General features: G+C 39.4%; 1 long non-coding RNA gene across 2 annotated transcripts in view; it reads right to left on the bottom strand.

Moving 5' to 3' along the window:
* Positions 1–16,258, bottom strand: part of LOC105491498 (uncharacterized) — a 305,928-nt gene that overhangs the window by 157,378 nt on the left and 132,292 nt on the right. For both annotated transcript variants that reach the window (XR_011616163.1, XR_011616164.1), the window contains exon 2: positions 11,026–11,118. This is a non-coding gene — a long non-coding RNA (uncharacterized lncRNA). The remainder of the gene's footprint in view (positions 1–11,025; positions 11,119–16,258) is intronic.

The following is a 16,258-nucleotide window of genomic DNA, read 5'->3' as shown; positions in this document are numbered from 1 at the left end:
GACCTTATTTCTACTACAAATGATGACCCACAAGGTTCCTAGGGAACCAGAGTATCTTTCGTTAGATCTTTCTAAGTATACTAACTCATCTACTAATATTAATGTTTATTTCAAGTAGAAGAGATGAATTTGAGCTGACGATTAGGTGCAGGCTTTGGTTTAAAGAGGACTTGATTCCTGTATCAAGGTTCTTGGCAGCAATCAAAATTGACTCATATGAGTTTAATCATAAAATTCATTTTATTATAAGACTATCAGTACTTGAGAAAGAACAAGCTAGAAAACGTACACTACCAGATATTAAAACATATGTTAGACCTACCAGTGAGGTATCAGTTTGGAGAACAGACAAAAATGTGAGTATGATAAAATAGAGATAAGAAACCAGTCCACACAAATATGGACAAAGATGCCACTGAAGTTCTATAGGGAAATAATGGCCTTTGAAACATGTGGCTGAGTCAACTGGATATTCCTATGAAAATAAGGAAAACTGAAACTTGACTACCTACCTCATGCAATAGACAATATTAATTCTAGGACAGTCACAGACCTACACATGAAAGGTCAAACAATAAAGCATCTAAAGAGTGATGTCCTACCCTGGGAAACACGGTGAAACCTTGTCTCTAGTAAAATACAAAAAATTAGCTGGGTGTGGTGGCACATGCCTGTACTCCCAGCTACTCAAGAGGCCAAGGCATGAGAATGGGAGGCTGGGAGGCAGAGGTTGCAGTGAGCCAAGATCTTGCCATTGCACTCCAGCTTGGGCTGCAGAGTGAGACTCCGTCTCCAAAAATAAATAAATAAATAAAGGGATGTCACCAAGATGGCAGAATAGAAGATAACCATTCATATACCACCACAAAAAAAGCTGTTTGCAGATGTTACTTCCAGACCAACATAAAGCGAGACTCGTCCTCCACAGGGCAATTCTCTAATATCCTGGTTCCTCATCCCTGAAAATGTTCTAGTTTGTCAACATCCTACCTAAAAGACTCCAGAAATGCATACTGTAGGTAGACAAGGAGGGCTGATGGACAGTAGAATTTTCACCTCTCTTGCTTTTAATATTTCAGTTCTATTAACCCATTCTGTGAAGTCATTAATTTTCTGATAAGACACATCACATGGATGATAAATACATTCATCAATAAAGAGGACCAGAATTTACTAAGCTCTTGATATGTGCCTCAGGTGCTTGACATTATTATTACTTTACTTAAATCCTCTTTCCATCCTGGATTGCAAGAAAAATGTACAAACAATGTTATGTGCGAGCAAATTAAAGCCAATCTAAGCCCATATAGCTAAAACATGTTAAAGCTTTCCAAGGTCAAGTCCAGTCTGTTGGCTTCAGAGTTCATACTCAAGCCTGTCAGTTTCTTATATTATCCTTGTTCAGATATAAACGCAAACATAGAATGTTTCAACACAGGACTACACGAGCTTGATTTAATGTTTTGTTAATCAACAAAGCACTATCACATATATCAATTTAAAAAAAAAAAAAAGTATTTTCTTACCTGACCTTTGCTGTGCTTAGTCTCATAAAAAGTTTCACCAGGGAGAGAGGAAAAGGAGAAAAATGGGAGTTGGAAGGACAAAAAAAAAACCTGCCCTTGAGGAGCTTTTGATGGAATTTTGAATTTGAAATAAATTACTTTAATTCAGTTAGAAAAAATTACCAGTTATCACATGATAAAATGTTAAGTAGTATAAGGCCACACAGATTCAGAGAGCACAAAATCAATGTGGAAATGAATTAGTCTGGGAAGGTTCCATTCAAGAGCTGGAATGTAAATCAGTCCTTGTAGGGTAAGTCAAATAAGGATAGGCAGATAGGAAAGTACAGAAACTGCTATTAGTCACTCTACCTGTCAGTGTTCTTGATTACACGCAACAATAATCAATTCTAACTTAAACACAGAAAAGAACTTACTGTAAGTATACACTATACTTCATAGAATCAACAGAAAGTTGAGAACAAAGCTAAGAAAATGGGCAGGAACCAAGGGAGGCCACATAGATATAAAACACAGCCAACATCATTTGGTAGGGATAGTCTGGGGACGTCTCCACCACTGACATGCAACGAAAACAGTCACTAAACAGCTGATGCCACTGCAAGTGACTCTTGACACTGCTACTATAATAATGAATCTCTAAACTATTCTTCACTATTTTGTTAACTCTCTCAGTATTAAAAACAAAAGATAAGGCTGGGCATGGGGGTGGCTCACGCCTGTAATACCAGCACTTTGGGAGGCTGAGGCGGGTGGATTACCTGAGGTCAGAAGTTCAAGACTGGCCTGGTCGACATGGTGAAATCCAGTCTCTACCAAATATACGAAAATTAGCTGGCCGTGGTGGCAAGCACCTGTAATCCCAGCTACTCAGGAGGCTGAGGCAGGAGAATACTTTGAACCCGGGAGGCGGAGGTTGCAGTGAGCCAAGATCACTCCATTGCGCTCCAGCCTGGGCAGCAAGAGCAAAATTTCATCTCACCCAAAAAAAAAAAAAAAAAAAAGATGATACAGCTGGATATCCACATGCAGAAAAATGTAAGCAGACCAACCCTTATCTCACAGCATATACAACAATTAACTCAAAATTGATTAAAGACTTAAATGTAAAACCTGGAACTGGCTGGACATGGTGGCGCATGCCTGTAATCCTAACACTTTGGGAGACCGAGGCAGGCAGATCACTTGAGCTCAGGAGATCAAGACCAGCATGGGCAACATAGGGAAACCTCATCTCCATAAAAAAAAAATACAAAAAAATTAGCTATGTGCAGGGGTGTGTACCTGCACTCCCAGCAACTTGGGAAGCTGAGGTGGGAGGATTGCCTTAGCCCAGGAGGTAAAGGTTGCAGTGAGCCATGATCGCAGCACTGCACTCCAGCATGGGCAACAGAGTGAGACCCTATCTCAAAAAATAAAAAATAAAAAACAAACAGACCTGGAACTATGAAACTACTAGAAGAAAACAGGGGAAAAGCTCCAAAGCAAAACTAGGATTGCATCAAACAAAAAGCTTCTGCACAGTAAAGGAAACAATCAGATGAAGACACAATCTAAGAGATGAGAGAAAATATGAGCAAACCATACATCTGAAAAGAAGTCAATATCCAAAATGTATAAAAAATTCAAGCAATAGCAAGAAAACAATCCAATTATTTAAAAATGGACAGAGGATCTGAACAGACATGCCTCAAAAGATGACATGCAAGTGGCCAATGGGTATATAAAAAAGCACCAAACATCACATTATCAGAGAAACGCAAGTTAAAACCACAATGAGGTATCACCTCATACTTGTTAGAATGGCTGTTATCAAAAAGACAAAAAAGAAGTGTTGACATGGATGTGGAGAAAAGAGAAGTCTTGCACACTGTTGGTGGGAATGGAAATTAGTATAGGCACTATAAAAAATAACACGGAAGTTCCTCAGAAAACTAAAAACAGAACTACCCTATGATCCAACAATCCCAGTATTATTTATCCAAAGAAATGAAATCAGTATTTCAAAGATATATCTGTACTCCCATGTTTATTGCAGCACTATTCACAATAGTCAAGATATGCAGTCAGCCTAAGTGTCCATCAGCTGATGCATGGAAAAAGAAAATGTGGTATATATGAACAATGGAATAATATTCAGCCTTTTAAAAAAAAAAAGAAAGAAAGAAAGAAAGAAAATCCTGTTATTTTCAACAGCAGTTTCCAAACATTTTGGTAGCAGGGACTGGTTTTAGTGGAGGTGGGGGGTGGGGGGCAGGCAGGGGGAGGGGATGCTTTGGGGATGATTCAAGTACATTACATTTATTGTGCATTTTATTTCTATTACTATTACATTGTAATATATAATGAAGTAATTATACAACTCACCATATGTAGAATCAGTGGGAGCCCTGAGCTTGTTTTCCTGCAACTAGACGGTCCCATCTGGGGGTGATGAGAGACAGTGACAGATCATCAAGCATTAGATTCTCATAATGAGTATGCAACCTAGATGCCTGGCATGCACAGTTCACAACAGGGTTCACACTCCTGTAAGAATCTAATGCCACTGCTGATCTGACAGGAAGCAGGGCTCAGGCAGTAATGTGAGCAATGTGGAGTAGCTACAAATACAGATGAAGCTTCACTTGCTCACCTGCCGCTCACCCTCCTCCTGCTGTGCGGCCCAGTTCCTAACAGACCACACACCAGTACCAGTTCATGGCCCAGGGGTTGGGGACCCCTGATTTGCAACATGGATAAACCTGGAGGACATTATTTTAAGTTAAATGAGCTAGGCCGGGCGTGGTGGCTCAAGCCTGTAATCCCAGCACTTTGGGAGGCCGAGACGGGCGGATCACGAGGTCAGGAGATCAAGACCATCCTGGCTAACACGGTGAAACCCCATCTCTACTAAAAAATACAAAAAACTAGCCGGGCGAGGTGGCGGGCGCCTGTAGTCCCAGCTACTCGGGAGGCTGAGGCAGGAGAATGGCGTGAACACGGGAGGCGGAGCTTGCAGTGAGCCGAGATCCGGCCACTGCACTCCAGCCTGGGCGACAGAGCGAGACTCCGTCTCAAAAAAAAAAAAAAAAAAAAAGAAATGAGCTAGGACAGAAAGACAAATATTGCATGATGGCACTTATATACGGAATCTTTAAAAGTTGAACTCATAGAAGTAGAGAGTAGAATGGTGGTTACCAGGGTCTGGAGAGGGTGAGGGGGTGTTGGGGAGATGTTAAAGAGTACCAGAGTGAGAACCTGTCTCAAAACAAACAAACAAAAAAACAAAATAATGTAAGATTTCAGTTAGATAAGAGAAGTAACCTCAAGAGATCTAGTGTACGACAGGTAACTACAGTTAATAACAATGTATTGTAGTCCTGAAAATTGCTAAGTTTGTGGTAAGATCTTAAGTGTTCTCATCACAAAAATATGATAAGTATGTGAGGTAATATATGTGCTAATTAGCTCAATTTAGCCGTTCTATAATGTATACATATTTAAAAACAACTTTTATACATGATACGTATGTTTTATTTAATTAAAAAATGTTAATTTTTATCAGTTAAAAAATTAACATAAGCAACAAGAGAAATGGGGGATTGGAGAGGAGAAAAGAGGGAGGAGGAAAGCGGGAGTAGGGAGAGTAGGAGGAGGATTAGAAGGAGGAAGAGAAAATGGAAAAGCAGCAGCAGCAGCAGATGACCATGTCAGTGACATTCTTGTCAGTAACAAATTTCCTAAAATGGTGCCCTGGTTGCTCAGATAAGGAAAGAAATAGTCTCCTCCTACTCCTTTCTCAAACACCATTAATTTCTAAAATGTGAGGCACTCCTACATTATAACAATAGAAAACTTGTTCCACATAGAAAGCCTGAATCCTAGGTGGCCTCAAACTTTTGAACTCCACCCCCACCATTTAAAAAAAAAAAAGCTCCAAAGGGCCTCAAGACTTCGACAAGTGTTCACCCTCTTAACATTGCTAAGAAATAGTGGGTTTTCTATATGGTTAAATAATACTTTTTTAAAGAATATACACGGAGTTTAAATTACCTTAAGTTCGATTTTAGTGTTGAATGTATTCTATACAGAGATTCTGTAAGGGTTTCTGGTATTTTTTAGCACTTGGAGAACCAGCATCGTGATTCCCAATGATCTGGATGTTGGAGAGGCACAGCAATGCTGGGAATCCTGTCTGAGTTCCTCCATGATGGCACCTTTATCTTTTCCAAAAGCTCCCTCATTTCAAGAACTGCCACAAAAAATATATATCCATGGGAAAGCCAGAAAACAACAGCCTTGGGAAAACAGGCTCTACTGAAACATCCCTAACATAAGTCAATTCTCTATCAAGGGGCTGCTGAAACTATCACAGAGACTGAACACAGAAACGAAACAGAAAGTAAAGTCACTACATACTGGCTAGTGACAGCTCAACAATTCATATATAAATATATATGGTGTGGCCAATATGGTAAGATTTAAAAGTATTGAACACCTACTATGTGCCTTTCAGTGTATTAAGAATTTTACATTTATAGTTTTACATCAGCAGACTAGCGTATGTGCCTTCATCTCCAGCAATTTACTTCACTTTTTTGTTTTTTTTTTCTTTTGAGACGGGGTCTCACTCTGTCGCCCAGGTTGGAGTTCAGTGGTGCGATCCTGGCTCACTGCAAGCGCCGCCTCCCAGGTTTACTCCATTCTCCTGCCTCAGCCTGCCGAGTAGCTGGGACTACAGGCGCCCGCCACCACACCCGGCTAATTTTTTGTATTTTTAGTAGAGACGGAGTTTCACCATGTTAACCAGGATGGTCTTGATCTCCTGACCTCGTGATCTGCTGCCTCAGCCTCCCAAAGTGCTGGGATTACAGGCATGAGTCACCACGCCCGGCCCTACTTCACTTCTTTAAGCCTCACTTTACTCACCAGTAAAATAAGATTGGAGCAAGTATTCCTGCCCAATTATCACACTGGATTTTTATCGATGGAGATCAAATGAGTGAGTGATTATAAGAAATGTTTTGGGGCCGGGAGCAATGGCGCACACCTGTAATCCCAACACTTTGGGAGGCCAAGGTGGGTGGATCACCTGAGGTCAGGAGTTCGAGACCAGCCTGGCCAACATGGTGAAACCCCGTCTCTACTGAAAATACAAAAATTAGCCGGGCATGGTGGCACATGCCTGTAGTCCCAAGCTACTCAAGAGACAGGCAGGAGAATCACTTGAACCGCGGGAGGCGGAGATTGCAGTGAGCCAAGATCATGCCACTGCACTCCAGCCTGGGCGACAGAGCAAGACTCTGTCTCAAAAACAAAAAAAGAAATGTTTTGGAAACTGAAATGCAAGGGATCCTGATGATACCAGTTACATTTGATGGCTCAGCCCCCACATGAGCTCTCCAGACATTCAGGACAATGTTCTGCTCTTTGCTTTGCTGCTCCTCTGAGAATCTCAAGCTGGAAGCACACTTTTAAATGCAGCTTTGCTGGCTCCAAGATACAGACCCACTCTATAAAAGATAAATTGAAGCTTGTTCCTAAAAGTATACGAGAAGCTGCCAAGGGAAGAGACTTATCAAAGAAAGGACATCAAGATGTCACTCATCCGTCACATCTGCACCTGTGATTGAGAAAAATGTTTTCTTTAATACAAGTTGATATTTGAAAAGAAAATGACAAAATGAGGTCCCTTCCCTTCATCATTTACATTATGCCGTAGGGGTACAAATTTGATCTAAGACATTTTGATTTATACCAATGGAGTGTGCCCAATGAAGGAAACTGTCACTTTTATTCCTGGGAAAGCCCAGTTATGCACATACAATTCCTGTGTGGGACTGCCAGAACCGTTGGAAGTGAGGGATATCACACACAGGTATAACTTTATACATTATGCTTTAAAACTTTAGTGTTTCTGAACTCTCCACCACTAATTCCTATTTCTGGGAATTTTGTGGCCACTCCATACCCTCTCATCGGACTTTCTCAAACTCCCCAGACCCTATTATTACCTCTCTCTTTCTCCTTCCCCTTTTCTTTCACCTGTTTATGATTCCACCTTTTCAAGGTCTTTTATTGTGCTCTCCCTGTCTTCTTTCTTTGGGCTCTCTCCCTCTCCTTCTCTCAACCCCTTTCTCACACATTTACTAAAGGAAATCCAACTACAAAAAACAAAAGCAGCAAAGTAACTCAGTTTGCAGGAATGGTGGGAGAGTAACACAGAAAATGTAATACATGTTTATCCTTCAAACTAAGGACCAGGGAAGGGAGGACCTGCTTGGATAACTCAGCTAATAAACACTGGAGCTAAGATTAAAACTCAGGTTTGATTCGGAGGGCATACTGAGCCTTCCTGGGAGACTGAAACCCCAAATCTGCCTAAAAGTCAGGGTAATTTGAGACCACATTCCAGTGAAGCAGGAAGGAGGAAGCTTACGCTGTTTAGATCCTGTCTGCCCTTTTTGGCGGGAGCTAAGTAAAGGAACATGAGACACGTCCACATACGTATTTATATTTACTCCTCTCAACGGATGGCCTCCAGAAAGAGCTCAGAGGGAGGGTTTGATTTAGCTGCAATCAGCTTGTTGCCATGTTCGCTCTGTTTAAAAAGGGCAAGCTATGTCTATCTGCTCCAGCCGTTGCCTGGTGTGCCAATTTGGTGAGGTTTATCATCTGTCTCTAATAGCAGTGGGCCCCAGAAATGGCACAGAGCAATTTTCTGCTTTCATTTCCGCAGCACTTGAGAAAAATCTGGGGGCAATTTTTTTAGTCTTAGGCAATATTTCTTAATGTGTTTATCTCTTAGAATTGCTGCTTAATTCTCTCCTTGACTCACTTTCAAAGCTCAAGGCAGAATCCACCATTCTGTAGCTCAGTTCTGACCAACAGAAATAAAAGAAGGTCAGGGGACTGAACAAGGAGCTCAGAGTAGGCGAACTGGAAAAGTGAGTCAGTTCAAATCACAGGGCGATATCTGGCTGAAGAATAGAGCTGCCTTCTATGTCCTTTTATCCAGTGCAGATTCGTCTGCAAAATTAGTTCCTTGACGAGTGTGAGTTCAGCACCTCTGAGTCTGGCATTTGTTTTGTCTTTGTCATAAAGGCTAACATTTCCACCCCTCTTTTTAAAGTTAAAAGTTTGTATAGTGGAAGTGTAGCGATCAATTTGTTCAAGCTGTCAGCATTTGGAGATAATTCCTACTAACTTTTCATCACCTACAGTCTCATATACAGACATATTTTCCATTGACACAGAAGTGGCACATACCATTTAACTTGCTACCTAATCATCCTTCAGAGTCACTTAGTTTTCTTTCTACTGCATATGTCTTAATGGCTCCACGATTCTGGTATTTTATTTAGCCAATCATCTGTGGTTGTGCACATATTTTTTGTTTACAAATCACTCACCCTGATATGGTTTGGCTCTGTGTCCCACTCAAATTTCATCTTTCATTGTAATCCCCATAATCCCATGTGTCACGGAAGGGAACTGGTGGGAGGTGATTGAAACATGGGGGCAGTTCCCCCATGCTGTTCTCGTGATAGTGAGTGAGTCCTCATGAGATCTGGTGGTTTAGTGAGTGTTTGACAGTTCCTCCTTCACACGCTCTCACCTGCCAGCATGTAAGATGTGCTACTTTCCCTTTGCCCTCCATCATGATTTTAAGTTTCCTGAGGCCTCCTAGCCATGCTTCCTGTTAAGCCTGCAGAACTATGAATCAATTAAACCTCTTTCCTTTATAAATTACCCAGTCTTTAGCAGCATCTTTATAGCAGTATGATAACAGAGTAATACACACACTTAAACATAACTATCTAAACAATACCCTTGTGGCTTAATACTAAGAATCCATCAAATAACTGACAGGCTTTTTTTCCTTTTCTCACAGAATGATATAGATCTAAGATTTATGTTTTCACAACCTGAATTGACCACAGCACTTTGAGCTCCACTTGAAGTTCCAAACTGAAGCAACCTTATTCAGCCCTGCTGCAAATCCAAATGTCCCAACAACCCCTGATTTCATGGACCCAAATAGTTATCGTCATCTTAATGTCTGTCAATGGCATGGTTCCAGCCACAATGTAGAAATTTCTGGCTTGGTAACAAGGAGTTGCTGAACAAGTTTTTTTAGGAAGAAAGTGAATTTCCTATATTGACGCATCTCATAAATGTTGGGGTGACACAATAAGGAAAGAAGGAAAGACATGTATGGTTGTCCCTCGGTATCCATGCTGGGTTGGTTCAGGGACCTCCCAAGGATACCAAATCTGCCAGATGCTCAAGTCCCTGATAGGAGATGGAGTCACACCCTATCGTATAATTTAAATTATTTCTGGATTACTTAGAATACCTAATACAATATAAATGCTATGTAAATGATTGTTAATACTGTATTTTCTATTGCTGTAGTTTTGATACTTTCCATCTGAGGTTGATTGAATCCTCAGATGCAGAATCTGTAGACACAAAGGGCCAATTGTAATATGAAGGTAGTGGGTAGGTTAGGGGAGGGAGTGAGAAAAATGAAAGTAAAAGAGAGAAGAAGGGAGGAGGAAGGAAACAGCTAGTTAAGCATGTGTGCGCGCGCTCTCTCTCTTGCTATCTTTCTCTCTCTCTCCCCCTTCAAAGTAGGTCTGGGGTCCTTTTAATAGAATGGTGAGATTCAACCATTGGAGCAGCTCCTAGAAACCACTGAATTCAAACCCTTCACAGAACAAATAACAAAACTGTGGACTAGAGGGAAATTACAAAGATTTTACAGCCAGCTTTTCCAAATCCCTACCTCACACTCTTCCCACTCTACCTTGCTACCTTTTACCAAAGTTTTAAACTATCATTTATGAAAAGCTATTAACATTGAGCCAGAACACTTTGCATATATTATTCTATTTAATATCACAACATTGGTTTTAAGTAGCCACTGGTGCCATCTGGGGGAAGGCCATGGACCCTCCCTAAGGTGGGGCCTGTTGGTGGGGAAGCTAGATTTGAATCCAAGCATTCTGTCACTTAAATACTTTCTCACATACTGTGATTTAAGCTCTACCTTCTCATTGATGATGTTAAGAGCAAAACCACAGATGTTCCTACCCAACACAATAAATAATGTTGGGCTTTTCTGGGGGATGTATTTTTTAAGCAATTCCAAAAGAGATATTCAGAAAATGCAAACTTTTCTAAAATAAAATACATTTTACACAAATGGAAAATCTCCTGGGTATACGTATTATAATTTGGTATATGAAGACAAGCTTTGACAGGAAAAGCAAGGCTTATAGCATATTCATAATTCAAGAGTTACACCCAAAGACATACAAGAGAGGGAAAGAGAGGACCAGCACTCACAGGAATTTATCAACGAAATTATATTATCGACTACACTTTGATTGAAAATCATCTATAGCACACACACACATGTCTTCTCTTCTTGGCTATCTTACATTTCCATTTAGGTACTTAGGGGGAAAAAAAAAGAGCAGAAAATGGTGACTGCAAACAGTCTGATTACCTTGACAACTGTTGTACAGCCTCTTAGGCATGACGCTCCTGCAAGCCTCTTCGGCAACCCCATGAAATCTGGAACATCGCTTGGTTCCACTACCTACAGGGAAATACAATTCTCGTCAGGAGTTACCTGCGGCTGATGCAGCTGACAAATGTTATCTAATCAAATCTATAAGCATCTCAGACAGGTGTGCCTCTCCGCCAGCCTAGGAAATCACCCTGAATAATTCATTATCTAATATGTTTCTCTAAGGCAACATACCTGAGGAAAAAAAAATAGCACGTTGTGACACTCTTTATGTAGCGAGAGGAAGGGAATTAGAATTCTCATAAGAACAAAATTCTTCCTTTTCTTCTGTTTAAGAAATTCTGTATTACAGATATATGGGCCTTGCCACTCCATAACCAACTTCCTAACTGATTGCCACACCATATTTTGGATCTCTCCTGCTTCTAAAATAATCCTCTTATTTAGTTTCAACCCATCTCTAAATCAACATCCTCTTACCACACTCAGCCTAGCCACAGACATGAGCACACTTGCTAGGTAACTCCTGTAGATGGTGCCTCAAGTTCTTTCCCTGCCCACAGAGGAAGAATGTCTAGAGTTCCCACAGCTCTCCTTTCTGTTCAGTTTCTTTCTTCCTATACATGCCCTGTCTTCCCACTGCCACAACTGCAATTCTGATTTGCTTTTGCTCTAACCCTCTGGATCTCAGAAAAGTGTGAGTATCAGATATGCTCCTGTCTCCTTAGGACCCAATACAAAACTATCTCCTATTATCAGTGATTCTCGAATGTTTGTGTACCCCTGATGGGCTTGTTAGAACACAGATTGCTGGGCCCCCACCCTGGAGTTTCTGATTCCACGTTCTGAAAGAGATCAGAAAATGTGTGCATTTGTAACAAGTTCCCAGGTGCTGCCGCTCTGGGAATCATATTTTTAAGAACCCCTGAGTTTTATTAATGTTTCCTACACTGACCTGTTCCTAAGAATCACCTGCGAGTGCCTGTAAAAAAAGAATACAAAATTCTAGACTCCACTCCCTGTGGATTCCCATTCAGTAAATCTCTAGCTCTCCAGGTGTTTATTACAAACAGGCATGTTGGAGATTTTACGATGTCAAGAGCCAAGATTAACTCCAAACCAGCAGCCTTAGTGTATTTACAATTTAGGGAGAAATGGTCAATCTGGGTGAGAAATCTACTACAATACATCTCTGGCATTCTCAGATTCACCATTTGTAGATTTGACTATTCAGAAGGAACTGCACTAAATCATATTCTTTGAAGGCAAAGTTTTACGTCTTTCCTCCTAGATTTGCACAGAAAATACTAGTAGAAGAAAAGGAGAAAAAAAGTGGGGGCAGGGAGGAAGGAAGGGTGAAAGGAAAAAAGAGAGAGAGAAGAGAAGGAAGAGAAAAAACTCCCCCTTCTTGACCATACTTTAGTTAGGCTGCTTATCTCAACTAACCTTGATCTTGGCCTGCCCTTGGCAAGAATTCTCCTAAGTCAATTTGGGGAGAATTCCCCATCCTTGATATCTGATCGAGTTCCTCATACTCCATACTCCACCCTTGATGTCTAATTCCTTGGCCTCTCTTTAGCAAGAAACCTGTTAGGCCAGTCTAGCAAGCATCTGACTATCCCTGATGTCTCCTCTTGAGAATTTTCCATCCTCTGACCCTCTTGCTGTGCTCATTGGCCGTAAATCCTCACTTATCCTTGCTGTATTTGGAATTAAGCTCCATCTTTCTCCCCTATTGCAATAGTCTTGAAAAAAGTCTTTCTGACTTATTTTAACAAGCGTCAGAATATTTTTTCTTTAACAGAAGAAACAAAGGAGATAGGAAGAAAATAAGGCTAAAACATACACCAATTAGTAATTTTAACTCTCGTACCACAAGATCTGTGAGTAGGAGCGGCCAATCAGCCTTAGTGAATAGACTTCATTGGCTGTCTAGCTTCTTATCCTGGTGCTATGGTGTCCCAACTCAAATGCATTATATAGAGAGATAGATTAGTCTCTAAATAGTGGAATTTAGAGGCCAATGGTCTTTATTCATACAATTGTTGAGACTGTGATCACAGTGAACCAAAACCCTAGCTGACATTAGAACTGTGAGAAAGTTTTAAAAATGCATAATCCCAAGTCCAACCTCTCAGCAATGCTGATTTAATTGGTCTGCAGTGGAATCCAGGCATGGGTAGTTTAGGTGACTGAAATATATGGCCGAAGTTGAGAACCACTGTGATCTTAAAACCAGCATCTCTCGTGTGCATCAAGATGGAAAGAAAAAAGAGTAACTAAGGTTCCAACTCAGCCATATTGTCCTACCTGTATTAATTGGGAAAGCCACTTAACCTTTCAAAATTTGTTTCATTATCTATAAAATGAGTATAAAATACCTACTGCATTCAATTAGTCATGAAGAGTAAAGGAAATAAGAGCATTCATTCACTTGTTCCTTCACTCTTTCATTCATTATTTTATTCATTCACTTTATAAGTATTTCTTGATCACTCATCTCATGTCAAGCACTATTATAGGCCACATGGACAGTACAGTGGCTGATATGGTTTGGCTGTGTCCTCACCCAAATCTCATCTTGAATTGTAGCTCCCATAATTCCCACGTGTTGTGGGAGGGACCCAGTGGGAGATAATTGAATCACGAGGGCAGTTTTCCCCATGCTGTTCTCATGATAGTAAGTCTCACGAGATCTGATGGTTTTATAAGGGGAAACCCATTTTGCTTGGTTCTCATTCTCTCTCTTGCCTACCACCACGTAAGACATCACTTTGCTCCTCTTTCACTTTCTGCCATGATTATGAGGCTTCCCCAGCCATGTGGGACTGAAAATCAATTCAACCTCTTTCCTTTATAAATTACCCAGTCTCAGGTATGTCTTTATTAGCAGCATGAGAACAGACTAATACAGTGACCAAGACAGACCAACACATTCCTGCTGTCATAGGACTCAACAAAATCCTAGAAATATAGTACATGATCAATAAATGCATATTACAACGGTTATCCAAACCAAAGATCATAATGGTTACTTGTACAACATGAAATGATAAACCAGAAGGCAATATGCTTTATGTATTTCAAAGGAACACTGAAATTAATAATTATAGTTGTTTCTATGTTTATAACTGATGTATTAATATGACCAATATTGTAAATTTGAAGGTCAATTTATTTTTTTCCTTTTCTGTCCATAACCCACAGGATGATAAAGCATGAGACTACAAAACTTAAGGATGGAAGGGGATTGTAGACATTGTTGAATAAAATCCCCTCCTCATACAGATGAGAACTCCAAAGACCTCTGAAGTAAAGTTCCCTTCTATTGAGATGCGTTAGCTCTTTCAAGTCAGATATGCAATGGTTTTTATCAGTGAATCCTTCACAGTGCTTGGTCAGTTATTTACAGATTGTAGGTTCTGAATAAATGTTTGTAGACTAAAAGAATGAATTAAAAATATGTAAATAAAAGTCAATGGTCATTTTTGCTCAAAGAATGCACATTGAATAATAGGCAGCAAAACAGGCAGCTTTTCAATATGGGGTTTTAAAGCATGATAAAAAGCCTATAAATATCTCATCTTCTCTGAAATAGCACCATACATAAGCATGGTATAGTATTAAATAAATTTGATAACAAATAAGTCCCTTTAAATATAAATTAATAAATTTCCTTTTCACATTATTTTTAACTATCTAGGTCCTTAGCCTCTACTTAACGATGATGCAGTTGATTAAATAAAATGAAAGAAAAATGAAAGTTCTTTCAGACATTAAAATGAATAATGAGTTTAGACTTAATCCAAAAGCAATTTGACTTTAAACATTCATATGAAATTAAATGAGCCATTGAATTTGCTACATAAGCAAGCATTAATCTTATCAAGCTATGAAAACTAGAAAGTTATAGTGACCCATTAATTTCAGAGCCTAATATAAGGTCTGTTTAATGTCTATACTCCATTAAAAAGTCTTATTCCACAATATAAGTGCTTTTTCATAAAAGTTTAAACCCCAATTCATTTTTTTTTTACTGCTCCAATCATGTGATAATCAACTCTGACAAGATTATGACTGCAAATTTGAATAAGATATGTAATGTCATGTGAAACAAATTTTGCTCATGGCCAGCTTCCATCAAAAAAGAGGACATTTATATCATTGGCAGAAATGTGTGCATACATTATTAAAGCCCACTCCTCTTCCATCCTGAGGTGTTTTCCTTGGATAAAGTCGTTTATAATTCTCCTATTAAGTAGACAGATATCCCTGTTACATAAGCAAAATTCTTTCATATAATCACCCAAGCCAAAAGCAGCATTCAGTGCACATGAATCATATGCCACAAGCAGATGTAATTCAATGTTGAAATCAAGTAACATATGTTTATTTTTACACATTTAAAATATTTCTCCACATAAAAAACTGTCATAATTTCATTGGAAATTTTTACATCCCAATTTTTAGCTCTATGTACAACCAGCCTGTTTTTACACTCAAATCCAGAGTTGGATAAAAATTAAAGAAGAAAGAGTAAAAGGGTAGCACTGTTGTATTTATTGCTTTATAAGATATTTAGTTAGATGACAAATCTATAATGCTATTCTACATGGCACCTCATCTTGAATGGCATTTCATTTTCATAGCATCGATGTTGAAAGATATGGGGGAAAGGGGAAAACAGGTAGAAAAAGTAAAATATAAGTTTTTGCTGGCAGGCAGGGTCACTATTAATTTTATTATATGTCATGACAAACTGATCAATTATTTCATAATAATGAAGAGAGGTGGAATGCTTTGAGAATATCATCACAGTGATGTGGACCACATGTATTACTTACTACATTGTATTGGGATTAGATTAATAAATTACATAGTTTACATATCCTAAATCCTCATTAATAAGTATTAGCTCTTATTATTTAGAGACTGGTAATAATTCACAAGAGGCTTGATATTTGAAATTTACAGCAGTAAATTTAAATAATGAGGTCTATTATTAATGAAAAAGGATTTTGTGGTGCAAGATAGCAAACAACAGAATTTTTTTAACAAAATAAGCATGGTTTACAGCATAAATCTAGTCATCCTTGGGCTGGCACTCAAGGTCTCTATCATCTGTCTCCTAAATACAGATTATGGCTTTGTTGGTTTGGTGTTTTTCTGTGTCATTCATTCAGCCATGTAGTCATTCACATCATTTGGA

The sequence above is a fragment of the Macaca nemestrina genome, chromosome 18, assembly GCF_043159975.1.
Source record: "Macaca nemestrina isolate mMacNem1 chromosome 18, mMacNem.hap1, whole genome shotgun sequence".
NCBI classification, from domain to species: domain Eukaryota; kingdom Metazoa; phylum Chordata; class Mammalia; order Primates; family Cercopithecidae; genus Macaca; species Macaca nemestrina.
The sequence above is the reverse complement of the archived record's forward strand: the minus strand, read 5'-3'. Positions and strand labels throughout refer to the sequence as shown.